Here is a 9897-nt window from a genome sequence, read left to right on the forward strand (position 1 = left end):
CTCCCAGGCTCAAGAGATCCCTCCTACCTCAGCCTCTTAAGTAGCTGGGATGACAGGTGCACACCACACGCCTGGCTAATTTTTGTATTTTTTGTAGAGACAGGGTTTCACCATGTTGCGCAGGCTGGTCTCAAACTTCTGGGCTCAAGCAATATGCCCGCCTTGGCCTTCCAAAGTGCTGGGATTACAGGCGTGAGCCACCGCACCCAACTTTCAGAGTTTTATTATGGGAAGTATCAATCATACATAAAAGTTGACAGAATGGTAAGATTAGATCCCATGCATGCATTACCCTCTTTCAACAATTCTCATTCATAGCCAATCTTATTTCATTAATACCCTCACCCATTCTCCAACTCCCCTGTCTTCCCCCACCCCGTTATTTTGAAGCAAATCCAGACATCACAGTATTTTATTAGCAAATATTTTAATATGTTTCTCTAAAAGATAGACCCTTTTAATGAACAGAATCACAGTATCATTATCACAGTTAAAACATGGCCAATTCTTTACTATTACCAAATATCCAGTCTGATCACTATTTAATTCTTCTCTATGTTATTCACCACATTTGATTTCGTTTCTTTGAGGAAAAAGAAGTGGGAAAGGTAGGTCTGGGAAAGGGAAGTGGGAATAGAAATATGAATATGACACTTTGATCTCTAGAAGGCCATGGATGAAATGATTCCTTATGTCTGTATAATATGCTTAACTCTTTACACTTTTCTGATTTTTTGAAATATGTCTGATTTCACTTGATCCCTAGAAAAACTTTGTATACACAGCGAAGAGTATTGTGCTTAAAATTTTGTGAGACAAAATAGATAGTGGGTTAAGTGGTTTGTTTAACTTACAGAGATAGTAATAGAACTGTGACAATAACCTAGACCACCTGACTCCTAATTAGGCCTCTTCCCATCGTGCCACATATGAAAGATGGCAGGAGAGGTTACAATGTGATGATAGGAGACAGTATGGAGAGATAGTAGTGAACATTTCTGGAGCACTTACTCTGTGGCTGGGCGTTATACTATGTACATTACGTATGTTATATCATTTATTCTTCTCATCCACTGTCTACGATTCCACTCTTATAGAGAAGGGCACTGAAGACATGGAGGTTAAAATGTTCCCAGGAACAAACAGCTGGGAGATGGCAGAGCTGGAATTGGCAGCCAGATCATTGTAATACTAGCATCACAGTGCATGACCACTATGTTACACTTGACAAAGCACAAGTTCTGGAGTCAGACGGACTTGACTTTGAATCCTGGCTTTTAGTCACTTTGTGACTGTGGGTAACAGCTTCCTCATCTTTAAATGGGATTCAGAGTACCTAACTCTTAATGTGAGGATCAAATAAGATCATCCGTGGGCCAGGTGCAGTGGCTCACGCCTGTAATCCCAGCACTTTGGGAGGAGGAAGCGGGCAGATCACTTGAGGTCAGGAGTTCGAGGCCAGCCTGGCCAACAGCAATCCTCCCACCTTGGCCTCCCAAAGTGCTGGAATGAGCCACTGTGCCTGGCCCCCAGCTAACTTTTATTGGCCTCAGAGATGGGCTGGTCGCTTGAGGTCAGGAGTTCAAGACCAGCCTGGCCAACGTCTCTCTAAAAATACAAAAATTAGCCAGGCATGGTAGCACACACCTGTAGTTCCAGTTACTCGGGAGGCTGAGGCATAAGAATTGCTTGAACCTAGCAGGTGGAGGTTGCAGTGAGCTGAGGTTGTACCACTGTACTCCAGACTGGGTGACAGAGCACGATTCCATCAAAAGAAAAGAAAAGAAAAGAAAAGAAAGAAGGAAGGAAGGAAGGAAGGAAGGAAAGGAAGAAAGAAAGAAAGAAAGAAAGAAAGAAAGAAAGAAAGAAAGAAAGAAAGAAAGAAGGAAGGAAGGAAAGAAAGGAAGGAAGGAAGGAAGAAAGAAAGAAAGAAGGAAGGAAGGAAGGAAGGAAAGAAAGAAAAGAAGAAAGAAAGAAAAGAAAAAGGAAGAAAGAAAGAAAGAAGGAAAGAAAGAAAAAGAAAGAAAGAAAGGAAGAAAGGAAAGAAAGAAAGGAAGAAAAGAAAGGAAAGAGAAAGAAATAGATAGATCACCCATGTGAATTATTTAGTACATCACCTGGCACAGAGTAAAGGCTCAATAAATGTAAGCTACCGAAAAAGGGAGGAGGGAGGTTATAAAAGCACTATCTCCACCAATGTGTCCCAGCCAAAGGAAATGTATCTCCTTTCTGATCAGCCCCTTAAACTAGTCCCATCTCATGTTATCCCAGCAATATGTGATTCATAATCAGCCTTTCTCTACATTTTTATACTTGGAATAAAATGACAGTGTATTTTATACTTTGAAATTAAAGAGCGTTTTAATTCTAAAGATTTCTATTCTCAAAGGCACAATAGGTCTGCTGTGGAAATTCCAAATCCAGTCTGCTATAAGCTGCATGGACTCTTGTCCTTTCATCTTATCAAACATTTGAAAACTAGTACCAAGTGATTCTGGGAAACCTTTTCTGTAGTTGAAGGAAAAGATGTATAATTGAGAAAGTCCTTGGATGGTGTGAAAATTGTACAAATTTCATAAACGTGGTGGGGGTGAGGGAGTAAAAGAAGTGTGATTTCCAGCTTCCTCTATTGCCCCCTATCTCTGAGCACCTACAGATTCCCAAGTATTTTAGGCAGGAAAGTAGGAGTACAAAAGTGGTTAGGCAGGACTGAATAAAGGTGGTACAGCATGTACCAAGCAGAAGCAATTAATTTCTAGAAAGATGATTCCTACGTTCCAAGAGCCAAGAGCCAGAAGAGCCAGGGGCCGTGGCCAGGTCTGTTAACTTTTTTATTTTTTTTTGACAGAGTCTTACTCTGTCACCAAGGCTGGAGTGCAGTGGCATGATCACGGCTCACTATAGCCTCAACCCTCTGGGCTCAAGCAATCTTCCTACCCTCGCTTCCTGAGTATCTGGGACCACAGGTGCTGCCACCACGCCCAATTAATTTTACATTTTTTGTAGAGATGGGTTATGTCTCTGTTGCCCAGGCTGGTCTTGAACTACTGGGCTCAAGCGATCCTCCCACCTTGGCCTCCCAAAGTGCTGGGATTAGAGGAATGAGCCACTGTACCTGTCCTCCTGCTAACTTTTATTGGCCTCAGAGATAGGTTGAGGGCAGAGAGGAACAAGGTCAGTGAAAGAATAATCCTTTGCACAGCTTTTACTGAGCAAACGTATTAGTTTCCTGTAGCTGCTATAACATATTATCATAGATTTCATGGCTTAAAACATAAACTTATTTATCATATGGGCCTGGGTATGCTGGCTCATGCCTGTAATCCCAACATTTTGGGAGGCTGCAGTGGGAGGATCCCTTGAGGCCAGGGGTTTGAGACCAGCATGGGCAACAAAAAGAGACCCTGCCTCTACAAAAGATATAGAATTTGCTGGGTGTGGTGGACATGCCTGTAGTCCCAGCCACTTGGGAGGCTGAGGCGGGAGGATGGTTTGAAATCCAAGAGTTTGAGGCTGCAGTGAGCCATGATGGAATGATTGTACTCCAGCCTGGGTTAGAGTGAGACACTGTTACTAAGTGGGGGGGAAAGGTATCAATGGCACCGCATTCACTTCTGGAGGCTCTGGGAGAGAACTTGTTTCCAGCCCAGCCCACATTCCTTGGCTCCTGGCCCCCTCCTCCATCTTCAAAGCTAGCAATTGTGAGTCTAGATTTTTCACATCTCATCATTCTGACCTAGCCACCTATTCTTCCTTTCTCTTTTACTTTTAAGGACCCTTGTGCTTACATTAGACCCACCTAGAGAATCTCTCTTTCTCTCTCTTTTTGACAGATGAGGTCTCATCTCTTGCTCTCCATTCTCTCTCTCTCTTGTTTTTGTTTGTTTGTTTTGCTTTGTTTGTTTTTTACAGATAAAGTCTCATTGTGTCACCCAGGCTAGAGTGCAGTGGTGTGACCAAAGCTCACTGCAGCCTTGAACTCCTGGGCCTAAGCCATCCTCCTGATGCTCCCACCTCAATCTCCCAGGTAGCTGGGATTACAGGTACACACCATTGCGTCTGGCTCTCCCTATTTTGAGGACATCAGATTAACAATCTTAATTCTATATTCTACCTTAATTCTCCTTTGCTATGTAACATAACACATTCACAGGTTCCAGGGATTAGGACACAGACGTCCTTGGGAGACTGGGGTTATTATTCCACTTACCACAGCTGCTGAATGTTGCAGAGAATTGGCCCTTGTTACCAAAGGGAGAAAAGATTATGAGCAATTGTGAGACTCCAGCAATACCGACAGAATATTTAGGCTTCAGGTATTATTTGTAAAATAGCTTGTTATTTATCTACTCTTGAATGGGAAGATAGCATATTTGTAAATATGGCAATTTGTGCCAAACAATTTTCTAATTTTAATACAACTTTAATTAAAATGGAAAAATAAGCAAGAAAACAAAATAATAATTTAAAGAGTAATAAGTACAGATTCATCCACCACATATTAGAACAAGATACAAAGCAGTAATGCTTAAAACTGTGATACTGCCTCAGAAGTGAAGTATTTATCAATAGAATGAAGGCAAGAGGTTGGAAATAACTTTAAGCATATATGACATTAACAGATGTCAAACATGCACCATAACACAATGAGTGAAGTATTTAATATTAAGTGAGCACTTGAGAACAACTGAATAGTAATGTGGAAAAATAAATTTAGAACTACCTATTTCCTACTATAAGGCAAAATAGATCTCAGTTGGGATTTTAACTGAGTTAAAAATCAAGTAAAATCAAATCTAAAGAATAGAATAGACAGCTCTTCATAAACTCAATTATTTGAGAAAGTATAAATCTAGCTGTGGGAGGACAATTTTTAAAGGATTGAAGCAATAAAAAAACCCAGAAAGGGGCTGAGTGCCGTGGCTCACAGCTGTAATCCCAGCACTTTGGGAGGCCGAGTCAGGCAGATCACTTGAGGTCAGGAGTTCGAGACCATTCTGGCCAACATAGTGAACCCTGCCTCTACTAAAAATACAAAAAATTAGCCAAGCATAGTGGCACACCTGTAAAAACAAACACAAACAAACAAACAACACAAAACAAAAAAAAAAAAACTCAGAAAGGAAAATGTGGACCACAAAGCAAAGAAAAAATATTCTATCCCACAATAGAATGTGGGGAATAGTGTGATAATTGACAGATAAGTATTAGTTATTTTAAACATGTTTAAAAACTTGGCCTGGCCCGGTGGCTCACACCTGTAATCCCAGCACTTTGAGAGGCCGAGGCGGGTGGATCACTTGAGGATAGGAGTTAGAGACTAGCCTGGCCAACATGGTGAAACCCCATCTCTACTAAAAAGATTTAAAAAATTAGCTGGGTGTGGTGGTGGGTGCCTGTAATCTCAGCTACTCAGGAGGCTGAGGCAGGAGAATCGCTTGAGCCTGGGAGGCAGAGGTTGCACTGAGCCGTGATCGCTCCACCACACTCCAACCTGAGTGACAGAGAGACTCCATCTAAAAAAATAAAAACCCCAAACAAAAACAAAACATGTACGGAACTCTGAAAGGATACCACAAAATCCTTGAAGGTAAAATGTTTTAAAAGTAAAAGAACAGACAATTTGCAGAACAAAAGGTACAAAAATTAAATACTTGAAAAATATGTAAACCTTATTATGCGACAAGGAAATACAAACACAACAAAGTACTGTTTTTATACCTTATACCTAATCAACAAAAAACATTTCTTTTTATTTTTGAGACAGAGTGTCACTCTGTTGCCCAGGCTGCTGTGCAGTGGCAAGATTGCACCTCATTGCAGCCTCCACTTCCTCGGCTCAGGTGATCCTCCCACCTCAGCCTCCAGACAAGTGTGTGCCACCACGCCTGGCTAATCTTTTGTATTTTTTGGTAGAGATGAGATTTTGCCATGTTGCATAGGCTGATCTTGAACTCCTGTACTCAAGCCATCCACCTGCGGCCAGGCACGGTGGCTCATGCCTGTAATCCCACCACTTTGGGAGGCAGAGGCAGGCAGATTACCTGAGGTCAGGAGTTTAAGACCAGTCTGGCCAACATGGCAAAACCCTATTTCTACTAAAAATACAAAAATTAGCGGGGCATGGTGGCACAGCCTGTAATCTCAGCTACTCAGGAGCCTAAGGCAGGAGAATTGCTTGAACCCGGGAGGCAGAGGTTGCAGTGAGCCGAGATCGCTGCCACTGCACTCCATCTTGGGTGACACAGTGAGACTCCGTCTCAAAAAAAAAAAAAATTGATAAAATCCAGTGTTCATGAGGCTGTGGGGAAATATGTATGTTGGAAATGAAAATCATAACAGTAACCAACACTGTGCCCACCTTCTTCATAACATTTCTGTGCAAGGGAACTATTATTTCTCCCATTTTATAAATGAGGTAACTGCGACTCAGACAGGTGATGTAACTAGTCCACCATCACACAGCTAGTATGAGCAGAACCAGTCTAAAAAAACTTTGTTGAAGTCCAAGCCCTGTTTTCTGTTTTTTGTTTTGTTTTTGTTTTTTGAGACAGAGTCTCACTCTGTCGCCTGGGCTGGAGTGCAATGGCACGATCTCGGCTCACTGTAACCTCCACCTCCCAGATTCAAGAGATTCTTCAGCCCGCCACCACGCCCGTATAATTTTTGTATTTTTAGTAGAGACGAGGTTTCCCCATGTTGGCCAGGCTGGTCTCGAACTCCTGACCTCAAATGACCCGCCCGCCTTGGCCTCGCAAAGTGCTGGGATTACAGGCGTGAGCCACCGTGCCTAGCCAACCCTGTGTTCTTAATCAAAGCTCTATACAGCTTTCTATGGCAATATGTAACAAGAGCAATGAAGAGAGTCATACATTTTGACTATTCTAGCCCCAGAAATTTATCCTAAGAAAATAATTTCAAAGCATAAATCTCTCTGCTCTTACATATGTATAGATGTATGTATATATATTTACATATATACACAAAGATGTTTATTAATTTAACAAATATCTGTTTGCTCATTATCTACCATGAAATAATATAAACAAATTATAATATATGAATGCAGACATTAAAATAATCAGTGTGAAGAATACTATAAAATATGCAAAAATAGGCCGGGTGCAGTGGCTCACACCTGTAATCCCAGCACTTTGGGAGGCTGAGGTAGGAGGATTGCTTGAGGCCAGGTGTTCGAAACCATAGCGAGACACTGTCTCTACAAAAGAAAAATAAAATACTAGCTGAGCATGGTGGTGTGCACCTGTGGTTCTAGCTATTCAGGAAGCTGAGGCAGAAGGATCGCTGGATTCTGGGAGGCAGAAGTTGCAGTGAGCTCTCTTCTCACCAGTGCACTCCAGCCTGGGCGACAGACTGGAGACCCTGACCCAAGTAAATAAATAAATGGCAAAAATGGACATCCTATATGTAAAAACAATTAGTCACAGGGTGAGATCCAAGAGCTAAATTTAGGCAGAGAGGTTATGAGACTTGGGATGGGGGTTGGGGGAACTTTCTAATAACATTTTGAGGGGAGACCCCTACCACTTGACATTCGTGATGCCAAGGTATACACTTTCACCTCAATTGCCTGTGAAAACAAACTTTGCAACAATGGGTGATCTATGCATCCCACATTTGGTGGGACGCATTAAGTGCTTTAGTTCGTCAGAGAACACCCTCTCTCCCCCTCCAACGAGCAGTAAGATGCTCCTCTTGCCAGGTTTCCCTAGAGCAGCCTGTTTTTTGAATGGGAAGTAAGGGGAGGCCAGAGTCCACTGGCCGACAGGCTCAGGTGACCAGTGGAGTCGGGCTTTCGGAGGGCACCTCCTGTGGAATTTCAGCCCAGCCCAGAGGAAGGAATTATTTTCATTTACAGTGACTACACTGATCCCTTCTCTGGAATTCATTTGTGTTATGAGCTACCAGGGCATTCGACTTCCATTCACTGCCCCTCTTGACAATCTGAGACCCTCCAAAGAGCAGGTGATGGCTGTCACTCAGTGCACCTTGGCAGGGTTCTGAGGATGATACTGGGCGGGGGGAGTGGTGGGGAGAGCCGTTTCATAAGTAGTCCATTTTAATTTGTAGACCCTTTCCAATTATGCCACTAATTGTTTAAAAGGATTGCAAGACTAAAAAAAAGTTTTAAATCACTAATCTGTTATTGAAAGGTCTTTTAAAAGTTAATTTTCTTCCTGAATACTTCTTAGTCAATACAGACTCACGAGCCAAGATACCCTGCTGGGGTGCTGGCTTTGTCGGTCTTTCTAACACCTGGCTCAGCAGGCTTTCTTCTCTGATAATGAATTCTTCTTGTTTTTGTAGGAAGGAGTTTGATGATATTAGGCCACTAGATTTAGGAAATATTTCCAGAACTCCTGTGTTCGCCAATTGGAGTTTCTCACTGGAAAAACGCTGCCATCAACAGACAATTGTTTCTCATATGACCTCATTTGGGGGCAGCTTGACAGCTATATCTGCCAACAGGTGGAAATGATGTGGCTGGAGCTTGTTGAGGGCATTCTAATGACCAAAAGAAGGGCAGAAGGAAATGAACTGATGTGATCATTCCAGGATACTTTGAAGTTAAAGATCTGTTGTGTGCATGGCACACTTTTACCTATGTAACAAACCTGCACATCCTACACATGTATCCTGGAACTTAAAATAAAATAAAATAAAATTTAAAAAAGATCTGGTGTGTGCGTGTGTGTGTGCACATATGCATGTGTATGTGTGGAAAAGAAAGAGGGAGTGGGAACAGCCCCAAATGCAGAGCTCGCCATGAGACTTGGGAGGAGCAGCTGAGTGCTCTGCTGCATACCGGGTCCCCAGAGGAAGACGTTGTGGGTTGACCATCCTAGAGGCCAATGCTTAGTGTGGGGAAGCTCGTCCTCACTATCCAAAAGGGGGTGGAAATTGACGTAGTTCCAAAATTTGGCCAACAAACTGGATTTGAAAACACAGCCAAATGGACAGTGGTGTCACAGATTCCAAATACAATTTAACAACTATAGATTCACATCTACTGTGTGAAAGGGGAGAAAATGTAAAAAAGTGAATTCAGACATAAGTAAGATACAGCCCTCTGGCCCTGCATTGCTTAGTTCCAGTTTGTGATGTTTATAATTTGCAGCATTTAAGGTACAAAACTTTTGTTGTGGACATATTCAGAGATAAATGTGCTGCTTATTTGCTATTTCTTTCTTTACAATTTATTTTATTTTTTTTCTGTTTGAGACAGAGTCTTGCTCTGTTGCCCAGGATGGAGTGCAGTGAGGTCATCACGGCTCAGTGAAGCCTTGGCCTCCCAGGCTCAAGTGATCCTCCCACCTCAGCCTCCCAAGTAGCTGGGACTACGTGAGTGTGTCACCACACCCAGCGAATTTTAAAATTTTTTGTAGAGACAGGGTCTCACTATGTTGCTCAGGCTGGCATTTGCTATTTGAGAACAATGCAGACATATTAAATGTGGAAAGCTGGGCATGGTGGCATGCGCTTGTAGTCCCAGCTACTCAGGAAGCTGAGGGCAAGAGGCTCGCTTGAGCCCAGGAATTTGAGTTCAGCCTAGGCAACATAGCGAGACACGGTATCTCAAAAGAAAAAAAAGAAAAGGCCCGGTGCAAAGGCTCACCCCTATAATCCTAGCACTTTGAGAGGCCGAGGTGGGTGGATTGCTTGAGCTCAGGAGTTCAAGACAAGCCTGAGGAACATGGTGAAACCCCTTCTCTACAAAAAATACAAAAATTAGCCAGGTGTGGTGGCATGCACCTGTAGTCCCAGCTACTCAGGAGGCTGAGGTGGGAGGATCACTTGGGAGGTCAAGGCTGCAGTGAGCCGTCATCGCGCCACTGCACTCCAGCCTGGGTGACAGAGTGAGACCCTGTCTCAAAA

This window comes from Hylobates moloch, unplaced genomic scaffold (genome assembly GCF_009828535.3).
Source record: "Hylobates moloch isolate HMO894 unplaced genomic scaffold, HMol_V3 SCAFFOLD_7, whole genome shotgun sequence".
NCBI classification, from domain to species: Eukaryota; Metazoa; Chordata; class Mammalia; order Primates; family Hylobatidae; genus Hylobates; species Hylobates moloch.